We start from the raw sequence: 22686 nt of genomic DNA on the forward strand, positions 1-22686 counted from the left end.
TTTCTTCCAGTGAACATAATTACTTTGGTAATCAGGGAGAAAAAAGATATTTTCATTTTTTGGGGGAAAAAAAATATGACAAAGTCTCATCGGACTTTCGTCCTTTCCTTCTATGTTGTTGTGGCTTGGTTTTTACACGGCTCCTTTGGAAGTCCCTGCAAGGAGGCCACCAGGTTGCAGCCTCAGTTCCTGCTGAGTGTGAGCCTGACCTCGGCCCCTGCCGATTACCTCATGGAGGGTGTATCCGTATCATGCAGAGTAACTTCTGATGGTGCCGCGTGAACAGGCCCATAAATCAGCCGGGAGCCTTGCCCTCCGCTGTAGACATAAAGGGGACTTTGAGTTGCCCTTTTTCCTTGCTGCCCAAGGTAAACAGGGTGTAAATCTTGCTGAGGGAGAAGTTCTTTTTTTTTTTTTTCCTGTTTTTTAGGGCTGCACCTGCGGCATATGGAAGTTCTCAGACTAGGGGTTGCATTGGAGCTGCAGTTTCTGCCCTTTGCCATGGCCACGGCAATGCAAGATCTGAGCTGAGTCTTCAACCTACACCACAGCTCACAGCAACACCCACCTGAGTCAGGCCAGGGATTGAAAATGCATCCTCATGGATCTTAGCTGCATTCATTACCACTGAGCCACAATAGGAACTCCATAGGAGTTCTTAACCAGCCACCTGAAAACACCCAGCAGCTAGGAAGACAATCTGCTCCACACCTCCAGTCACTCACTCATCCCCCAGCTCCGGGCTGGGCAGCTTTTGTCCTGTCTCAGTGGGGTAAATGAGTCAACCGTAGTGGTTTCCTCCCTCCTTTCATCTGGCTTTTTGTCAAAGAAGCAAGTGAAAGCGATGCATGGAAATTAGACAGCTTTTCCTAGGGTAACAGTTTCCTGGCCACCTGCCGTAGGCATACTGCCTTAAAATTTACTGTCCTTGTTTTTCAAAAGAAACAGTTCTCCAGAGCAAATCTGAGAGCAGGCAGCTAAGTGTTCAGTGTTAAAGGGAGCCTGGGGCAGAGGGCAAGGTTCAGAAAGGACATTGTGGGAGTGGGTGCACCTGCGGACGGTACTTCTTTGATTAAACACTTCATTTCTTGAAAAGAGCCTTTGATCATACCTTGTCGTAGCCTATCTTCCCAGCCCAGGTAGCATTCCTCTGTGAATATGGAACCTTCTCAGCAAAATTTGCAGCTCTGGGTGGTTGCTGTCTTCTCACACAGAGGTTCTTAATCTTGGCACTCCTGACATCGTGGACAGAATTATTCTTTGCTATGGGGGACTGTCCTGTGCCTTTAGGATGTTTAGCAGCACCCCTGGCTCCTACCCACAAGAGGACACTAGTACTGCTCCCCCAAGTTGTGACAGTCAAAATGTCTTCAGGGAATGCCTGTTGTGGCTCAGCAGGTGACGAACCCAACTCATCTCCATGAGGGTGTGTGTTTGATCCCTGGGCTCGCTCAGTGGGTTGAGGATCCAGCATTGCTGAGATCTGTGGTGTGGGTCGTGGATGCAGCTCAGATCTGCTGTGGCTGTGGCTGTGGTGTAGCCTGGCAGCTATGGCCCTGATTCGACCCCTAGCCTGGGAACTTCCATATGCCAGGGGTGCAGCCCTAAAAAAAAAAAAAAGGCAAAACCTCCCAAAATGTCTTCAGACATTGCCAAAAGTCCCTTGAGAGGAAAATCTCCCTCAGTGGGGAACACAATTCTAAGGGATGTGTGTCTATCAAGGTCCTGTACATTGCAACACATTCACACCCCTTGGATAGGCTTGTGTTTCTGCTTGAGGACTGGGGGAATCCAAGCACTTCTGCCATGTAGAGTGGATGATTGCTAACCATTAGCTGAGGAGGGTTCAAGGGAAAACCAGAGAAGCAATCCTCATCACGGTTCCTGTTCCATTGGTCTATTGCTGTCTAGTAAAGCACCCCAAACTTAGTGCCATAAAGCAGCAGCCATTTCTGGATGCTGTGGACTTTAGAAGGAGCACAACAGAGATGGCTTGTCCCTGCCCTTGATGTCTGGGGCCCTTGGTAGGAAGATTCAAAGGCTGGAAGGGACTTGACACCTGAGACCTGCGATCATCCAAAGCTATCGTCACTCACATGCCTGGCAGCTGATGCTGGCTGTCCTCTAGAACAAAGCTGGGGCTGTGGCCAGGACATCTGCTCATAGCCTCTCCAACTGGGCTTCCTCAGAATACTTAGGGCACTCAGGGAAGTGGGAATACCCATGGTATCTCAGGGTCCCAAAGGTGACCAGAGAATCAGGTAGAAACTTGTTTCCTTTTATGATGACGCTTTGGAAGTCACGTGGCATGGCTTCCACTGTGGTCAGAAGCACTCCAGGTAGGAGGAGTGTCAAAGCCACATTATATGAAGAGCCTGTGGGTGGGATGTGTTGTGGCCATCCACCCCAGTTCCCTCCCTAACTTTATCTTTCCCTGGAGTGTATTTCCCTCGCCCTATCCCATGGGCCCTAACTCCTCACTCTCTTCTCTCAGGCTCTCTGCTCTCCTTTATTTCACCACAGAGGCCTCCCCATAATCAAAGAGATTGAGTGGAAATTACCCTCCAGACGGGCTAGAAAGGATGTTCCTGGGGTTTTGTTGGGGACCTTTATTCCCTCTCAATATCTCCAGTGGCTCTGAGAACCTTCTGCTTCTCAATTCTAGAGATCCTAAGAACAGCTAACACCATATCACCTTGAAAAAGCTCATTTTAAGGCAAAACCACAGCATTGGTTATTGTGAAGTTAGCTCAATAAAGAATTTGGGGACTGACATACTTGAAATAAGATTTCACGTAAATCTTTGCTTTTAAGAGGCTGCCTTAAAGAGTGAACTCGTGTCTTCCAGCATCTACCAATGCGCAGCACATGCACTGGGTTCTTAATAAGTGTTTACTGAATAAATGTTTCTGACCTCAGTGACCGGGCATTCATTATACTCAGTAATGTCTATATTAGAGGCTTGAGAGATTTCCTTTGAGCCGGGAAGATTCTAACAAAAAACAGGAGGAATTTTTACTCCTCTTTAATCTTCATGCAAGTTCTGGCTACACTGACTGTGTTCATATGATTTTTCTGTTAATTTGAAAGCATTTCTAGACTGTGGGCTATAGCTAAATTTTTGCCTGTGATAGTTTGGTGCCAGTGCCACCAGCAGCCTGTCTTTGCTGATGTATGTGCAGCCCATTCTTTGTTCCTGATGGAGAACTACTAGTTTGATCATTCAGCTGTCTTTACTGACTGCTGTGTCACAGACTTTCACTAAGGATCAGGCCTGAGTGACCATCCAAAAGAAGGCCGACCCTGCCCTTGAGTCTTGGGGCTGCTTCTTGCTTCCTTTGTTTCTCTGCTGTGTTTATTTCAAAGTGGTTATGATTGGCATATTCTTCCTTCTCCAGCCTCTTCTCTTCTCATTCTTGACCTTGCCCAGTGTATCAGTCTGCTGTATTTTTACTTTTTTTTTTTTTTCTTTGTAGGGCCACGCCGGAAGCACTTGGAGGTTCCTGGGCTAGGGGTCCAATCAGAGCTACAGCTGCCGGCCTATACCACAGCCACAGCAAAGCCAGATCTGAGCCATGTCTGACCTACACCACAGCTCACAGCAATGCTGGATCCTTAACCCACTGAGCGAGGCCAGGGATCGAACCCTCAACCTCATGGTTCCTAGTCGGATTTGTTTCCGCTGCACCATGACAGGAACTCTGTTTACTGTATTTTTAGTAATGCTGCGTAACAAGCCACCCCATTTCTTGTTGGCATACAAAAATATCATTGTTTGGAGTTTGGCTGATTTAAGCTGACCTCAGTTAAGCTAGGGTTCATATCTACTCTACACATATCTCACTGTTGGGCCTGAAGCTATCTGAGACATGTTCTCAGGGCAAAAGGCAGGTGCACAAGAGAGCCAATCTGACTGCTCACAGAAGCCTCTCTTTACATCCTGTCAACTAACATTCCTATGGCCAAAACTAGTCATATTCTTAGCCCAAAGTCAAGTTGCAAGCCAGCAGACTCCTCCTAGGAGGCCGGGGTAGAGTGCTCGAGTATTTCCTGAGTAATGATCTAATCTATCACTCCTGGTACTTCTTTACGAGTGTCATGAACTCTCTGGCCTCTGGGCCTTCATTGAGCATCCCGTTGACCTGAAATACTCTTCCCTCGGAGTTCAAATTATCCCACTCCCTGATTCATCTTTCGAGATTCCAGGCAAGAGCCACCTCCACTGGGTCACCTTCCCTGATAACATGGTGAGGTGCCTGGACTCTCCTCTGAGTTCCCGTAACATCCTCGCATCCTGCACCAAGTGGATGTATCTGTTGGTCTCTGTCATCCCCACTGTTCCATGAGTGTTGAACCACATCTGAGTCACCATTCTTTCCCAGGCATACAGCACAGGCTTAAGGTTTGTTTTGTTTTGTTTTGTTTTGTTTCTTTTTATGGCCACACCTGGAAGTTCCTGGGCTAGCAGTCAATTCAGCTGAGGCTTACGCCACAGCCACGGCAACACCGGATCCAAGCCGCATCTGCAACCTACACTGCATTTTGCGGCAGCACTAGATCCTTAACTCACTGGGTGAGGCCAGGGGTCAAACCCACATCCTCATGGAGACTAGTCACTTTCTTAATCTGCTGAGCCACAACGTGAACTCAGAGGAGGTTCGAAGAGAAAATGCACTTTGTGTCTGTGGCTCTGGGTGAGGGGGTGTGCTCTCTCTCTACACTGACGGCTCTGGGGAAGCTGGGGCTTTGACATTTCCAAGTGGGAGGGCCATTTGGAATAAACCATCCCAGCCGTCTGGGCACAGCTGACTCTGTCCAACAAATGCCATCTGCTTTTGAGGCATGCGGAGACTGGGAAGTCAGTATAGGTAGATAGACCATGTGGCTTGGGTTCTGTGCTGGAGGACATCAGATCCTCGCTTGCCTGTTTTGAATTTCATTCCTCCTATCTTGACTTAGATGAGGAGTAGGTCTGATTAGCTGCCAGTTTTCTCCTTAAGTAGTAAGCTTGGAGGATTCAAGGCAGGGAGGCATGGTGGCTGTTTTATGTGGGATCTGTCATTGATTTGTCATTGGTGTTCCTGTGTTGATTTTTTGGGTAAAGGGGGTAGGGCGGGGAGTGTGGAGCAGAAGGCTGTGCATGTGGTTAAAGGCAGTAACATGTGTGGCTGCCACTCATCTCTGTTTGGAATTTTCCAAAGGCGAAAAGGAGGGTGGAGGAGACAGACTTACAGGCTGCTTTCAGTGCACTTCCGTTTCTTCAGAATGGGGCTAGGAATGGGAATTTATATGTTTGCCATGTGGTACTTTAAAGTCACAGCTGCTCCCCATTTAGAGAAATCCAAAGCCTTTCATTGGGAATGATCAGTTTGAAGGTAACTCAATTATCTGTGTTTGCCCAATTCAGTATGGTACTCTTAGATATAATTGCCCATCATCTCAGCTTTCTGAAACCACGCATAGCTTCCCAGGCTGGGTCTTTATCCAGAGAAGTGAGTGGATGAAGCCTCTTCCAAAGGCTCTTCCAAATCAATACACAGAATAGGAGAGATGGCAGGGACTGGCAGAGCCCCAAATCCTGCCATCTCTTCTGATGCCCTTTCTAATTCCACTCACCCTGCAAATGTTCAGATGAATCTCGCCATCTCAAAGGTGTTTTTCCCACCTTTAAGAATTGGCTGTAAAATTCATTAGATAAAATACCACATTGTTGATTCAAGTTTATGATTTTGTGTCAGCCAAGTCCATGTGGCCACCCTGCATGGAATACCCCCAAACAACTTCTTTTGGGTGTTCTCATTTAGAGACAGGCTATAGGGTGTGTCTGACACCTTCATCTTTTTTCCTTCAACCCATTCTGTGTTTCCACAGCCCTGTGTTGTGCTTTGCCTGTCCATCTTCCCAGTTTTGTCCATTCAGATCATCCGGGAAGTGTCCTTGTAGGCTAGCACAAGGGCTTTGCACAGAGGAGTTATTCAATAAGCTTGTAGGACTGAATTATGAGAATGAAGGAAGTTTAGGAACAAGAGTCAAATATGCTGAAACTCTGAACTGAGCCATTTTCAATCTCTACTTATCTAAATTTGGGGCTGAATATGTTATGTTTCTTTGTACAGTCAGCCTCTCACTTTCCCCAGTGACTCTTAGCTAATGACTTTATCTTTCAGCATTTTATGATGCTCACCTGAAAAAGTGAGATAATGACAACCTTGAATGTGACTGTGAAAATCATGGGTAATGGATAGAGACTGAAATGAGTGTGGCCTTCCTTAGATGACACAGAATCTGAAATACTGGTTAATATTGTGACCCTGCACCTACCAATCCACTTAACCTGCCTAAGCTAGTAACATAGACCTACCTATACTAGTCCTTTAGGTCATCATATTTTTTCTTTTCTTCTAATACATAGATAGTAAACACTGAAAGAGAATATCTTATCTCACTTCGTTTTTTTATAACTTTTCTCTTCTGGGAGGGATTTCAAGCTCTACTAAAGTTTTATTTTCTTTTATTCAAAGGGGCCCAGATTCTGTTTTCTCCTGAGAATCATACACACACATTTTTAATAGAGTCATTTTCTTGATGCTTTTCTCACAAAACACCATTGACTGAAACACTGAGTGAAATGTGGGGTTTTTTGGTAATCTCCTAATAGATCCCAAAACAAAATAAAAACCAAAAATATTTTGCTATTGAGTTTTCCTTGTTAAACAGGAGAAATTAAATCATTCTGAGGACATGGAATCTGAGCAATCTGGAAATCCCAGGGAGGATTTGGTTTTGTTTAATTGCTATTCACAGGACGGTTTTCCAGGGTCTGCCCTAGTGGTGAGCTCCAGTTGTTTTTCCTGGAGCTCTTCCTAAACCAGAGAGTGGCAAAGGTGAGTCACCTGGAATGTCTTATTATCCCATCATGGTTCCTCTGTTTTTGGTGAAGCAGACATCTGATTAATCACTAAAACCCAGACTACAACACTTCTTTCTTGCTGAGAATGGCTGGAGCTCTGTGTAGAGAAGGCCTCCATGAATAATTTCTCTTCTCAAAGCAACAGAGAGCTAGCAATCATAGCAAATATACTTTTACAATCTCCAGGTAATGCTTCCTTCAGTCTGCCTCTCAAGAGTCATTGTTAAAGGGGTCAATTGCCTGTGCTTCTTTTCACATGAGTTTTCATCAAATGCCCATAGGTCTGCAGCATATCTAGTAGAATGTCCTACCCTGAGTTGCTTCTTTGGGGAAAAAGTGCCTAGACTTGGAATCCTTGAATAATTTATATGTGGAACATCTTCATTGCTTTCAACAGAGAAAATGAATAACTTTTGACCCAAGAGCCAAGTCCAATCAGCTAATTCTGGCAGCTTAGGGAGGCAGGTTGAGAAGGATTCTGATGCTTAATATTGACCCCGTACAGAGGATGCTATGAAGAATTAACCTTGACTGTCACCTGAGTAGAAAGAAAGGGTCATGACAGTGATGTTGGATATTTCCTAGACTTGAAAAGTTAACCAGTGGTGGTCAGGTTATAAAGCTTTGGCCCTTAGGAAAGTTCCTCTTTAGTGGAGTTATCCAAACAAGATGTAGCTGATGGAAACTAAGTCTTTCCATCTAATCCCACAGGCTTGAGTGGGCTGAATTAAACTCTGTGGTTTAATTTCTGGAGCACTGGAACCCAAACCCAAGTGTTCTAACTTTTAAAATATAGCCGTTTCAAGTTAAAAGAGATGTTTCACCTTTATATTCATGCTACCACTTAGGGTCAATCACAAAGACAATCTCCAGTTGCCTTATATTCTCCTTGCTCAGTTCCTGTGTCCCTGTCAGCCAGGCCACTTTTCCTGCCAACCAGGCATCAGCATCAGTCTGCTCTTAAGAAGGATGTGCTCGAATTCCCATGTGGCTCAGCAGGTTAAGGATCCAGTGTTATCACTGATGTGGCTCGGATCACTGCTGTGGCACAGGCTCCAGCCCTGGCCCAGGAACTTCCGCATGCTGTGGGTATGGCCAAAAAGAAAAAAAAAAGAAAAAAAAAGAAAAAAAAAAGGTGTGCTATTAGTCATTTACATCTCAGATCTCAGGATGAGTTCACTGTTTTTCTATCTTTTTAAAAAAACTTTCTCTGGGAATTGAAACACCTCTGTTACAGGAAAGTAGACCATAATAGTAGATGGGAGACATAATTTCACACAGGAAGGCCTTTCTCTTATGCTTGGAGTCATACCACATGTATGATGGCCTAATCTGCTTAATACATGAGGCCAGCCCTACTGCCCTGTGACCTAAGCTGAAGGAACTCCTTTCCTAAAGATTCCACTGTGTCGATCACACACACACAACACAGCATGCCTGTGTGTGCAGGTAAATTCCCTGGAGCCCAGAATTCCAGCCAGGCTCTCCCCCTCCTCTCCTAGACCCCTCCTCCATGTCCCGTATTACAGCACAAGTAGGGTCCCAGTGACTTTACTGGGACCGGCCATCAGTCATTACTATGGCTGACTGTGTTTCCTCAATCTACACCATGAACGTACTCTCTACCAGTGGGTCTGAATCCAATTACTTTTAGAATGCACTGGAGGAATTTAACAGGGAGGGAAGGGAGGCTATATTTCCTTTTGTTTAATGAAAATCCTTTCACAGTAGGAATAATCCATTTATTCATTCAAGAAACATGCATTGGTCACTTTTTATATAATCCTGTAGATTCACCAAGAAGGTGGTAAGTGGTACTCCAGTGGGAGGCCCATCTACAGCTGCCATGGTGAGTGTGGTATGAGGGCTGAGAATGGCCACATCTGAAATCTCTGGAATGGAAAAGTCTTTGGAATCGTTGCTCAGATATTTGAGAATCCAGGTGTTTAAAGCTAATTGCAAGATAACAGGACCCAGAGTTGAAGGGACAAGTACCCATGTGCCCTTTTCTTTCTCTCCTTCCACCTTGGTTCCACGCACACATTACTGTCTCTAACAAGACCCGGCAGATACACAGGTGAAGGGGAAATGAGCGGCCACACGTTTCCCCATCTGTCACTCTGTGCTGCTGGCTGGTTTGCATTCTGCATCCCAGTATCTCTCTCCAGAGCCTGCCCTGACTCTCCTTGCCTCTCTCCTCGTTGACATCTCCCGTAAGACTGAGAGGTTCATTTCGATGACAGTTTCGGAAACTTCAGCAGATGTCTAGGGAGGAGAGCCAAGAGTCAGGCAGTGGCTGAGGGCTAACAAAGCTCCTTCTACACACAGGCACCCTGCAATCCCCAAGGGACATGAGCTGGCTGCAACAGCAAGGGAGGTCCTGCCTCTTGGCTTGGTGGCAGCTTAGGGTGGGGGTGGACAGGAAGAAAGATAATACCTTTAGAAAGCCGAAAGGAGCACATACCAGAAAAGCAAATCTTTCTTTAACAATGCCAAGAACACTACCTGCTGGAAAGCAACACTACCCTCAGAAGGTAATAACGGCTAGAGGAGTTTCACTCATGTAAAACGCACGTGCAAATGCAGCTATTATGTGGAAGCTAAAAAGCTGGCTATAGTTTTCCGCCTTCAGCACAAAGCTTTGCCATGGCTGTTAGGTTCCTGAAAGTCCTGTGGTGAAGGACCAGATCTGATGCAGAAAATGGGATGCAGGGTGTGGTTGGCATGTGACTACTGAGAGCCCCTCTACATGTTTTAAGGTTCTGAAAGTAAAGCACAAAGGACACATTGAGTAATGAGCATATCAGTGACATAGTACCATCTCAAAGTGATAACAGTGGGTACTGTGTGATTCTGTTCCATTCACCCATTTACTCTTAGTTTGCTGGAAACTTTTTGGATTCCTTCTTCCCAGAGTTTTTCACAAGATGCTTTCAAGCTCCTGTTAGCCTTTTTCAGATGGTAGGCACAGGATGAGGCACTTATTCTGGTTTCTCCCATCATCCAGGTAATTAATGACTTACTGTTTTGGACTCCAGGTTACTGAAGCCTGGGGTTCTAAGCCTGGGGTAAGAGATTAACTTCTCGAGGTGGAGAAAGTCCTTGAGTAAAATTATCAAAGGGCTGATTAGGTATTTCACAGACCCCTCCCCATCCACCCTCTCCTACCAACCCTGAGCAGTTTCTTCCCTCAGAACCCATGGAAAGCGTGGTCCTTAGTGGCAGCATCCTTTGTTTTCCTCCCAACCTATGAGAATTAGTTCTGGGAAAAAGGGTACTCAGGGTGCTTCAAGGACAGAGAGAGGGGCCAGTAACCAGGATGCGATGAGGAAAAACTGCCCAGGGAGGGGGACAACTCAGATAAGCATTGAGGTATGGTTAGGAGAAGATGGAAGAGCTGGTCAAAACACATTTCTCAAAATGAGGGTTGGCAGGGAGAGAGAGAGTATCAAAGTTTCTTTTAACTTTCCTCCCTCCCTTCCTTCCTTCCTTCCTTCCTTCCTTCCTTCCTCCCTTCCTCCCTTCCTCCCTCCCTCCCTCCCTCCCTCTCTCTCTCTCTTTCTTTCTTTCTTTCTTTCTATCGTTTTATTTTTAGGGCTATACCTGTGACATATGGAAGTTCCCAGGGTAGGGGTCCAATCAGAACTGTAGCGGCCAGCCTACCCCACAGCCACATTAATGCGGGATCTCGAGCCGCCTCTGTGACCTATATATACCACAGCTCACAGCAATGCCAGATTCCTGACACACTGAGCAAAGCCAGGGATCGAACCTGCATCCTCATGGATACTAGTCAGATTCCTTTCTGCTGCGCCACAACCAGAACCCTCTCCTTTAACTTTTCAATGTGCAAACCAGCAAGATGACCAAATCAGAGCAAAAGAGAATAGGAGAACTGGGATTTTATATAGTCTGTGGTGTAAAAAGGAATGCTGAGAAGAGATAAATTAGATACAAAGCTGGGTGATTCTGACAGGACAGTGAAACTGTAACTTCTGAGGTTCTTTCCTACTGCATCTCTTCCTTATCAGAAAACTCATGTTTTCTGTATGTTAACCTCTAGCCTTTACAGAATACAAAATGTCTGGGTTCTAATCAATTGTAAGCAGTAAGAAAAATACAGCCAAATCCCTCTAGAGCAAGAATCAGCAAACTGTACTTATAAAGGCCCAGACAGTAAATATTTTAGACTTTGTAGACCATACGGTCTGTATTGCAACTACTCACTTCTGCTGTTACTGCCCTAAAATTGCCCTAAATAATATTTAAATAAATGGATGTGACTGTGTTTCTATAAAGCTTTATTTTCAAAAACAAGTGGTTAGCTAGATTTGGCCCACAAGCTGTAGCATCTGCTCTGTGATGACCTTAAAGGATCACATAATAATCTTTTAAAATATTTTCAATTTAGGTTTTTGTTTTGCTTTTTTTTCCTTTGTAAGTTTCAAGTAAAGGAAACAGTAAATGCAAAGGCATTGGGCATGCGCTCACACATTGTCTTTGGGGAGCTATAAGCAAGTAAAAATTCCTGGAGCGCTGAGGAATAAAGCTAGATAATTTAGGGTAGAAATCAGCCATCATTTTACCTGTAGCAATAAGTGTACCTGAGTAATATACGTGGGCAAGAAAGTGCTCCAGACAGTTCTAATTCCAGTGAGTGACCTGAGAGGGTTGAGCCAATCTTACTAAACCTCAGTTTTCCCACTTCAAAATTAAGGATTATAGGACCTGCCGGAGGATTTCTGTGACAGTTAAAAGAGATGATGCATTTTCCAGGACTCAGCAAAGGATAGCTTTTAATTGTAAAATCATCATTAGTATTTTTTATTAATCAATGGGAGGTCCTAGGGCTACAGCTGAATCCACAATAGTTTGTTGGAAAGCGTAGGTTCTGGGATCATGAGTGGGAAGTCCTATCCCTTCCTTACCATTTAAGGTCTGGTGTTTGGGACTTTGTCCTAAGACCTCAGCCTTTCCCTTCAATACTCAACTGCACTATGAAGCCCAGGGTTTCTCAGAATTCCTATTAAGAATCTCCTCATCCCCCTACTCTTCTACCCCTCACAGCCATTTATAAACTAGGGCTCTGGGGACAATTACCTTGTAAACAAGGACACAGCTAGTGTACTTTGAACAAAGCGGCTAGGTTTGCAACCCCATTTGCATTCCGACAGTGGATGTGCTAATTAAGAATGATTCCTACCCATTCCTTAAAGCCCTAAGAGATTGTCTAAGAAATATAGCATCCCCTTTCTCTTATGGCCCTGTCAGCAGTGTCCTGTGCTTACTCAAAGCTATTCTTTAAAATTGCACCTATTATTAGATTGTGTGTGTGTGTGTGTGTGTGTGTGTGTGTGTGTGTGTGTGTGTGCACGCTCATACACATGAGTAATCGGACCAGTTATCTCCTTCAGAGCAGAGGAATTCATCTCTCCCCATCCAACCTCAGCCCCACCCCATCATTCCAGGGAGCTACCTCTGTCTCATTCAGGTTGCCAGTAATAACTGCCCTTTGTTGGCAGCTCTAAAACCCACTCAGATGACCATCATGAAATATTAATAAATGATGATGATGAAGTGTTTACTCTGGGCCATTTACATCTTTCTCTTCCAAGTCTAAATAGTAATCCTGTCAGAGTAATGATACAGATACCTTGCAGTACTATCCGTCTTTGCCTGTGTTCAACCAAATGGACTTCCTGGGGGATCTGGAGCAGAGGGACAGCCCCAAGGCTGAGGCAGCATCAGACTGTTGACGTTGGACTACAGGAATGGACCTAAGGCAGGTCTGAAGGTGCAGCCCAGTGGAAAATGGTCAGCCTGGGCTGTCAGCCTTCATATTTATCCATCACACCCAACCACTCAGGAGTGTGTGGGCTTGTTTTGCAATGGTTCCTTCTATTTGGAGAGTGGCTGGGTACAGAGGCTTGCTATCTAAGAGAAAGGAGAGGCAAAGGAAGTGAGCCTGGAAGCAGTTAGGAAAGACCCTTTTGAAAATGGCAAGTGGAGCTTCTCCCACCTGACAGTGCCCAGCTGCCACACGATGGTGTCACCATAGTTGCATGGATTGGGGCAGAACTTTGGGCCACAGGAGAATGCTGGACTTCCATCTGGGAATGTTTGTGCACCTAGCTTTGTGAGATTATGCACCTTGTGTGGTTATGTCCTTTAATTGTAAAGAAACTTCATAGCTTTTGTCAGACAGTTGTACCTTTCTACCCACCCCATTGCCACCCCTTGTGACAACCTGTAAACTTCATTTCTGTGTCACTCCATGTGTGATGGTACACAATCATTGGTCAGTGTTCTAGCACTTTGGGTGGTGCTTTTGAGGAAAAGTATTTCTGCCTGTTTCACACCTTTCCTAACTCTCCCACACCAGCCCCTCAGGCATCTCCTGAGACACCCTGAGGGTGCACTTCCCAACCATGCAGCCCGAGTCTGTGTTGTGATTACAGGTGTATCATATTTTAACATGGAAGAGGTGAATCTGGAGTAGCCTAGGTTGGTGGGAATCAAGCGCGTGAAGTCACCCCTTTTGACTTCCTTGTGAGAGAGACTGAAAGGGAGACTCAGCTTTCTCACTGGTGCATCTTCCTCACTGTTTTCACATTTCCCTTTGCTAGGCTGCCCTTCTGGAGGGAGTCCCTTGCCCACTGCACAGGTGTACTGCTCTCTGGCAGAGGCTCCTCAGGGTGGGCACCTCTTCAAACCCCATCATGTGTTCCAGACAGTGTCACATTCTTAGGTATCTGAGGATGTACAATCCTTGTGTTCCTGCCCATCTTTGTGAGTTCCGAGTGAGTTAGCAGGTAGAGGCTGCACACCCAACTCTCATTGCATCCTCAGAGGAGCAGATAAGCTAACATGTAAGTCTGAGGTTCTTTACAGAAAGAAGTGGCTTTGCTACTAAATTGTTCATGAATACCTTTCTTTTGATGGCATTTTTAATTTTAAAATGACACTTCTTATTTAATTTTGTTAACATACATATGCACCTTTACTCTTCTGAATAAATAGTGTGACTCAGGGAATTTGTCTGCTGTTTCACATGCTTGTTTGGATTCCTTGAGCCTTTCTTTCTTGATCTGTAAAATGGGAATATTAATATTAATCACAGAGGATTCTTTTGAGGCTAAAGTGAGAAAACACTCTTAGCACTTAGCATGGCATACGCCCATAGGCAGAGAGCGGTCAGCAATATCAGACACAATACTAGGGTGGCCAGGACATGCCACCAGGATTCAGGGGTGAAGAGTCAGTGTGGGTTGGCACAGCCTAGGAAGTATCCTGCAGAAGAAGGGTGATGTTTGCACCCTGTGGGTCTAGGAACACGAGAGGTAGTCTGGCCAGCCCGAGCATGTGCAGGTGACAGAAGGCAGGCTGGGGTCGCCCTGCTTTTTGTCTCCCACTCACAGAATCCCTTACTCCCAGGAAAAGTGGGGATGGGGAGTTGCGTCCAGGACATCACAATGAAAGGTTTATTCCACTCAAGGCTTCGCTTCTTTCCTGGTAGGTGAACATCTGTCTGTTGCCTTCTAAAATCATAAATCAATGTAAACTTTTTCCTTTGAATAAGAATAAATGAAAAGGCAACCATAAATTTTTTTGAGCATCTAATAAAATGCATGCTGGTGAAGACACAGCTCAGACATCATTATGTCCTTCCAGAAGCCTTCCGGCAGACTGGGCTGGGGCCTCTCCCACCATGGTCAGTCCCTGGTCCTCCAGCACTCGCCACCTATTGATCATGTTTCTCCCACTGACTATGAGCTCCTCTAGAGAGGAGACTGTGGCCAGCAGTCCAAAGAGGCTTGGACCCACAGCTCAATAAATATTTAAAGGGAAGACAAACATGGGCGTAGACCATCATCAGAGGGAGCAGAAAGTGAGCTGGGGGTCAGCAGAGTGAGAGATCACCCCCAGCGGACAGCTCAGGAGTGGATCCATAAAGCAGGCTACAGTTCAGCTTTTCCATGAACTATCCTTGACCCAAAGCTCCTGCAACTGACAAAACTCCCTGTGAGAGAAGACAAGATTAAAGGCTTTTCTTTATCAACCTGAGCTGGGTAATACCTAGGAAAATAATTGTCTTCCATTAAAAAGAAAACTTTAGGGAGTTACCTGGTGGCACAGGGGTTAAGGATCTGGTGTTGTCACTGCAGTGGCTTGGGTCACTGCTGTGGTGCAGGTTTGATCCCTGGCCTGGGAACTTGTGCACACTGCAGGTGCTGCCAAAAGAAAAGAAAAGATGTGATATGTATTGCACTATGCATGTAATGTGTATTTCACTTTAATACATATTGCACTATTGTTTGCATTAGCATTTTACAGAATGAAAAGGGGAAATGAAATTAGGAATGAACATGAACTAGGTGCCAGTTACTCTGTAAGCCATGTTCCATGCTGTGTCTCAGTCCACAAGGAAACCGGCTTATGGAGGAATACAGCCCCAGGCCATAGAGTCTGATCCAGGCTTGGACCTGAGATCAACCATGCAACAGCTGTGAGGTCTCAGGCAAGTCACTCCCTGCACTTCCATCTGGAAAACTGAGATGATATGAGATATCTTATGTTAAAGTTCCTATGAGATATCTTATGTTAAAGAATGGAGCAGGTGTCTAAGAGATCTTAGTTTTTGTTAAATTGCTTGAAGTGTTACCAATTAAATACAATCGGTCCCATGAGTCCTCTCAATTGGTAGCAGTAGTTACTCTCCAAGGGATATTACATCAGATGGTTCAAGACTACCCTGCCGGAAAGGGCCAGAAAGAAGAACTGACCCCACGCATCTGAACATGGCTCTTGGACCAGCCACATCAGAGCCACCTCCATGGGTTCATCCACTACCCTTTCTAGGGACACAGCCTATGCAGTCACACGAGTTACTCTCACATCTGGATGCACAGATATGAGGACCGACCCACAGAGGCTGCCCCAGCCAGGAGTGTTCCTCTGTCCCAGTAGCCTGGCAGAGAATCCCTCCAGAAGCCAGCTGTAAGATGGAATGCCAGGGGACCCTCTTTGGAGCTTGATGAGCTGGTGTCTCTGTGACCTTGGCTCCAGTGTCCTGGGGAGCCTGGTGCTTACAATCAAGACAACCCTTGACCAAAGTTGAATATGGCAAGAAAGGGCCTTGCCGGCCCTCCTGTCCTTGCAGCCAGATGTTTTCTGGGCTCCCCCTTAATTATCAGAATTATAGGTCCTAGTCAGGCCTGGCCTACTGCCCCAACTCAGATGCTTGCTATGATGTGAGTTGTCTCATCTACAGTCCTAAAGATAGAAGAAAAGTCCATGGGCACCTTGTTGAGCAGGGTGAGGTTTCACCGTCCCCATCAGCAGTCATGGAGCACTTACTGTGTGCTCCTTCTGCTGCTTGGACATCTCCTCCAAGAAGCTTTCCTGGCCTTAGGCTGGGCTGGGTGCCTCCAACATGGACCCACCCAGCGTAGGGATTTTTATTATTGTTGTCACGTGGCACTTGCCTCATTGACCCAAGATGGTCCCTTTAGGTGAGGGAAGCGACTACAGACAGGGACAGGGAGCCTGGCTGAGAAGAGGCATCAAGAGATGCTTCTTGTTGGGTCAGAGCTCAGTGGTGACTCTGTGGTCCCCCTCGTTTGGTACTTTCTCCACCTTAGAATGACATTTGGAGAAGGGGCTCTTTGGGACTCAGGCTGTCTCATGCAGGGCACAGAGGACTGTGTTTTGGGGGCATCATTTCCAGCCTGGCCAAGAGTCACCAGAGTACCCTGGGAGCTCAAACTTCTCCATCTGAGCCCTTTAATCCCGGGCTGAGCTGACTGGCCTTGGCAACTTAATACTGAAGATAGTATGATGCAGTTCTGGATTGCATGGCAGAAACACAGGCTTTTTTATGGATCCTGACAGCCCATTAGCCAATAGTAAGGGGCTAAGTATGAAGTTCCCTAGAGAGAATGCCTCTTCCTGTTATAGCCTGAGCCAGGCTGACACTGAGGGAGGCTGCTTTACCTGCATCCACACCAGGCTTAAGATGGCTTTGGTCCTCCATCAGACCGAGGGCTGGCAGAGTGCCTACTGGGTAGGCTGGGGCTCCCCACGCTGTATGTCGGAGGGTAGCCCGTTGATGGGTCTCCTCCACTTGGAATTATTTGAAGCCTGCACCCCCACCTCCAGTCTCTCAAAATGTGTGGGAAACATGGCCAACCTCCCCTACCTCCCCTTGGAAAACTTCGCAGAAACTTCTTGGCTTTAGGGAGCCATAAGAACCCCTAGAGGAGACTCTGGTCTGAGGGTCCACAGCCTGAGTGGTTTCTGGTCCCAGGATGTGACTAAATCATTGGTGACCTTGGGAGAGACTCTGAACTATCCTTTTGAGGGGGATTTTTCATCCATGAAATGTTTCATCTATTAAATGCCTAAAATACCTATCTTGCTCTAGTATTATTAGTATTTAAAGATCGTTCCCTTAATGAATATGAAAGCACTTAGAGAAACAGAAGGCAATGTGAAAAGGCAAGGCATTAGGAATGCCTTTCGGCCATGGAAATGAGTTGAGACCATGACCCTCTCTTGGAGCATGTCTTGCGTATTTGAACCTCTACACAGAGCTGGAAGGGGACTAGGAGATGATTCTAGATTAATGTTATTCCAGTTCCAAACCCTACCATCCTCTGGGAGCTTTTTCAGAAGTTTCGATCTCTATAGCCACTTTCTACCCTAACTCCCCTATTTTGATCTAATTAGTCTGGGGATGGGATAACAGCATGGGTGGTTTTTAAAGGCCACAGATGATTGCACCTGGGGAGGGAAAGGCTGATTCAGTGATGGCCATTAGTTTATAGGTGCTGATGCAACGAGGTTGGGAGCAGTGGGGTTCCCCACACAGGAACACATAGAGGCAATCACCAGGAGGCAAAAAAGAAAAAGAAAAACCCAAGAGCGCAGGCAACAGCCAAATGGCCCTGCCAGGCAGGGCGGGCCACCAGGCTGTCTGACATCTGAACATCTATGCCAAGAGCAAAGATCTTGTCAATTAAAGATGTCATCTCCAAGTCTGCAGTCATCCTCCCCACCCCCCCACCCTCGCCAACAACATCTGCCACGAGTGCTGCCCTGGGAATCAGTGCAGAAGCAGGCGATGGTCATTTATTTCCTGGTGTCTGTGGGGAAAGCAGCCTATCGTCCCCTCTCCCTCTGGACTCAGCTCTTCGGGGTAGGGGGAAAGTGTCCTTATATCTACATCCCCTCATAGAGGAAATCAAACCAAACATTTGGTGAGTGATTGAGTGAACAAAAGCATTGGAAGTACTCATACACAGGCTTAAATTTAAACCAGGAACATCATATAATGAAATTATTTCCCTACTCAACTAGCTCTTCTGTCCTAAATTTTAAATTATGTCAGCATAAAAATCACTTTGAGAGTTAGCCAGGGCTGCGCTGATGCTAACCATTCTGTATACTCGCATTAAGGAAGCAAAAGGAAAAAGAAATGGGGCTTTTGATTCTCTGCCTAATTCACAATAAACCATTTATGGTGTTAATTGTTTGTAATAACTTAATGACCTAATTACTCCCATGTAGGCTGTGTGCAGTAAGGATGACACAAAGGATCTCAAATCTTTTGAACTAGGGTTAAAAGGAGGGCTGGCTTCGCCTTTTATCAGTTGGGTGAGGTTGGTCATCTTGCTTAACCTCTAACATTTGGCAGCCACATCTTTAAATATCTGTCTTGCTGAGTTAGGACAGTCAAGACATAATATGCTCACTTCCAGTTAGGTTCTCCTGGCCAGAGCTAGTCATTGGCCCCACCCTCACTTCAGGGGAAAGCTTGGAAATATGCAGTCAATGTCTGCTGTCTCTCTTGGGCAGCAAAGCTGGTGTATATGAGTTTTTCCCTCATTGTGCTCCTGGGAACACATTTATAATTTAGGAGGGAAGAAGAGAGGACAGGAAAAGCACTGGTCTGGAAATCAAGGCCTTACTCTTCCTCTAACCCCTCCTTTCTTTATTCCTTCATTCCTTCATTCATCAGCTGATATTTACCAACCCCTCAAGGTGCCCGATAGCTGTGGATAGAGTTGAGGGCATCCTCTGTCTTCCTGGCATGAATATTCTGGCAGGGAGGCTTGAGGGAGGTACAGAGCAAGAAACGGACAATAAATAAGGGAGAAAATGATGGAATAAATAGAATACATTCAGATAGTGATCAGCGTGTGATACATGAAAACTGACTGATGTGATCATAAGTACCTGGGGTGGCAGGGAGGGTGAAGAGGCATCTGAGAGGACAGTGACCAAGCAAGGCTTTCAAAGAAGCTGTCATCTGACTAGAAACCCAAATGTCTGACCTAGTCATCCACACTGAGTCCTTCCCTGAGAAATGAGGACATGGTGTAGAACCAGAAGAGAAGGAATAGTAGAGTGAGGAGCTTGGAAAACTCTCGCCTCAAAAAAAGGACAGTAGGACAAACAAAAATTGTATCAAAAACAACCATTTCCAGACTCTGGAAATTCAACAAAAGCAAAGACAGACTGGAGGAATATTATGAATAAATTTGTGCCAATACATTAGACAGTTTCAATGATGGAAAGATCCCTAAAAAAACCCACAAATAATGAAAACGGACTCAAAAAGAAATATAAAACCTAAATAGACCGCTAGCAAGCAAATATATTGAAATAGTAATTTAAAAATCTTCCCACAAAGAAAGCCCAGGCCCAGATGATTTCATGAGTGAATTCTATCACTTTTTTTTTGTTTGTTTTTTGTTTTCTTAGGGCCCCACCCATGGCATATGGAAGTTCCCAGGCTAGGGATCAAAGGAGCTGCAGCTGCTGGCCTACACCGCAGCCACAGCAATGCGGGATCTGAGCCACATCTGTGACCTACACCACGGCTCATGGCAACACCGGATCCTTAAGTCCACTGAGTAAGGCCAAGGCCAGGGATTGAATTTGCATCCTCATGGATACTAGTCAGACTTATTTCCACTGAGCTCAAGGGGAACTCCTATCACATATTTAAAGAGGAGGTAACACGGGTCCTTCACAAACTCTTCAGGAACTAAAGGAGTGAACATTTCTCAATTCCTTTTCTGAGGCCAGTCATTATCCTTACACCAGTCAGATAAGGACATCCTAAAAAAACAACAGACCAATATCGCTCCTGAACATAAATGCAAACATTCTCAAAATACTGACAAATCAGGAGTTCCCTTCATAGCTCAGTGGAAATGAATCTGACTAGTATCACGAAGACACAGGTTCAATCCCTGGCCTTGCTCAGTGGGTTAAGGATCTGGCTTTGCCATGAGCTATGGTATAGGTTGCAGATGTGGCTCAGATCCCTCGTTGCTGTGGCTGCGGTGTAGGCCAGCAGCTACAGCTCCAATTTGACCCCTAGCCTGGGAACTTCCATATGCCATGGGTGGGGCCCTAAGAAGACAAAACAAAACAAAACAAAATACTGACAAATCAAATCCAGCAACCCATAAAAAAGATTATACATCATGACTAAGTAGAATTTATCCCAGGAATCAAAGGCTGGGTTAACATCTAAAAACCAAGTAATATATTATACCATCTATATGAGAATGGGCACAATTGGCAAGGACAAAACCACATGATCATCTCGACAGAGAAAAAACGTGACAAAAATTCAATGTCCACTCAAACTAAAAATAGAGCAACCTCTTCAACCTAATAAATACAATTTATAAAAACCCTACAGCTAATGTTGTATTTAATGATGAATGACTGTAAGTTTTCCCCATGAAATGAGAACAAGGTAAGAATGTTCACTCTCAATACTTCTTCTCAGCATTGAACTGATGTTTCTAAGTCAGGGAAACACGAGAACCACCCCCAAAAGATATTAAAGATGTTCAGATTGGAAAGGAAGAAGTAATCATTGTCTTTGGTCACAGACAACATGAATCTGGATGTAGAAAATCCTATGAAATCAATAAAATTCTACTAAAACTAATATGAGTTTAGCCAGTCACAAATACAAGATCAGTATAAACTAAATCCATTGTGTTTCTATAGGCTAGCAGTGAACAATCCACAACAAAATTAAGACAGGGTAGGTGCTCAGTGTACCTTCTCTGAGCCCCCACATGGAGCCAGTCACAGAGCACACCTGAGTTAGCTGAGGATGGGCTGATCAAGAGGGCCTCCCAGATGAGGTGGCTGGGCTGGGGCCAAGTGATGAGGTGGGTGCTGGGTTCAGGGACCCCTTGCCCCCCAGAGCCCTCCTCCTCTGCCTTTCTCCATGCCTTACTCTCTGCTTTCAGTTGGTTTAGCCACTGGGGCTGGCAGGAGCTCAGAGGAAGAGAAGGAGGGTGATGCCAGGTTACCCACTGCCCTGGCACCCTCCCTGCTTGGCCACTGTAGGCAGATGTGCCCTTGAACAAGAGCCAGAGGTCCTATCAGGTGGCCCTGTCATCCTGGCCTTGGGTTTCAGATCCCTGAAGCTGCTTCTTCACCCCCACTCTGGCCCCGGGGTGGTGTCTGTGTCCCTGGTCCTATCCCAGTACCTGGGGTTTCTTTCCATTGAAACTTCACCCTGGTAAGTAGTCCCTTTACCTGCCTTTCATCTTGACTGTGACTGGTTACAGGTAGCGATGAGATGCAGAGGGAGGTAAAGAGGAACCCACTCCATGTGAAAAGACTGAAGCTGGCCTTGGGCCCTGCAAGGCCCTTTGCATGGGAGGCTGGTGGGGGGCTGTGCTGGAGAAGAAAGAGAGGATCCCATACAGAGAGGCCTGGTGCTAAAACTAATGAACTTGAGAGCTTTTTGGAAGATAAACGTTAACCACTAAAGGATTTTAAACACTGGGGTAGCATGATCAGCTTAGCTTTATAGAAAGAACTTTCTAGCTGCCTTATGGAGGAGCCGAGGGGAACCAGTTAGGAGGCTAATGCAATAGTCCAGGTAAATTTTGAGGAGGGGCAAAGGCAGATTAGTGAGATAATGAGGAGGTGGGAATTTCAGGGATTAATAACATGTAAAACATGAGGGACACAGGAAACAGAGAAATCTAGGGAACTTCCCAGATTTCTGGATCAAAACACTTGGTAGGTGGTAATTCCATTTATCAAGATATTAAAAATAAAATAAGTTTTAAAATAAAGAGAATGAATCCTTAAAAATGCTTTTCGAAAAAGAATCTATATTGGAGTTTCCCTTGTGGCTCAGTGGGTTAAGAACACGACCAGTATCTATGAGGACGTGGGTTCAATCCCTGGCCTTGCTCAGTGGGTTAAGGACCCAGCTTTGCCACAGGCTGCTGTGTAGGTTGCAGATGCAGCTGGGAGCTGTGACTGTGGCATAGGCCTGAAGCTACTGCTCTGATTTGACCTCTAGCCTGTGAATTTCCATATGCCGCAGGTACTGCCCTAAAACAAAAACAAAAACCAAACAAAGCAACAACAACAACAACAACAAAACCTTTATTTTTCCTGAAGGAAAGACTGAAAGAAGCACCCTATAGTAAATGAGCTGACTCCTCTCTTTAACCCCGCAGGCCCATGTCCACTGGAGTCCCCTTTACCTCCCCTGCAACATTTCCCTTACACATGGCTCTGAGCACCTCCCCAATTTCTGCCTCTCAGAGCCCATTCCTGTTGCATGGGGATTGTCTCAAGGAATAGAAAAGGGAAAACACTATGAGGTCAGACTCTACACCTGCCACTCAGGGGCTGGGCCGCCCCACACCTCCTGGTGAACTTCTCTGACCCTCTGTCTTCTCCTCTGTGCTGGTAAGAACGGAAGAAGCTAATTTATA

The 22686-nt window shown here is 45.6% G+C and overlaps 1 protein-coding gene across 1 annotated transcript in view; it reads left to right on the plus strand.

The window, feature by feature from the left end:
- CLSTN2 (calsyntenin 2) overlaps positions 1 to 22686 on the plus strand; it is a 647862-nt gene that overhangs the window by 429236 nt on the left and 195940 nt on the right. The gene's annotated exons all lie outside the window — the stretch shown is intronic.

Source organism: Sus scrofa, chromosome 13, assembly GCF_054392235.1.
Source record: "Sus scrofa isolate SSC_HxYL_T2T_F1_AM1 chromosome 13, Sscrofa_HxYL_maternal_Yorkshire_Landrace_v2.0, whole genome shotgun sequence".
Taxonomy (NCBI): Eukaryota; Metazoa; Chordata; class Mammalia; order Artiodactyla; family Suidae; genus Sus; species Sus scrofa.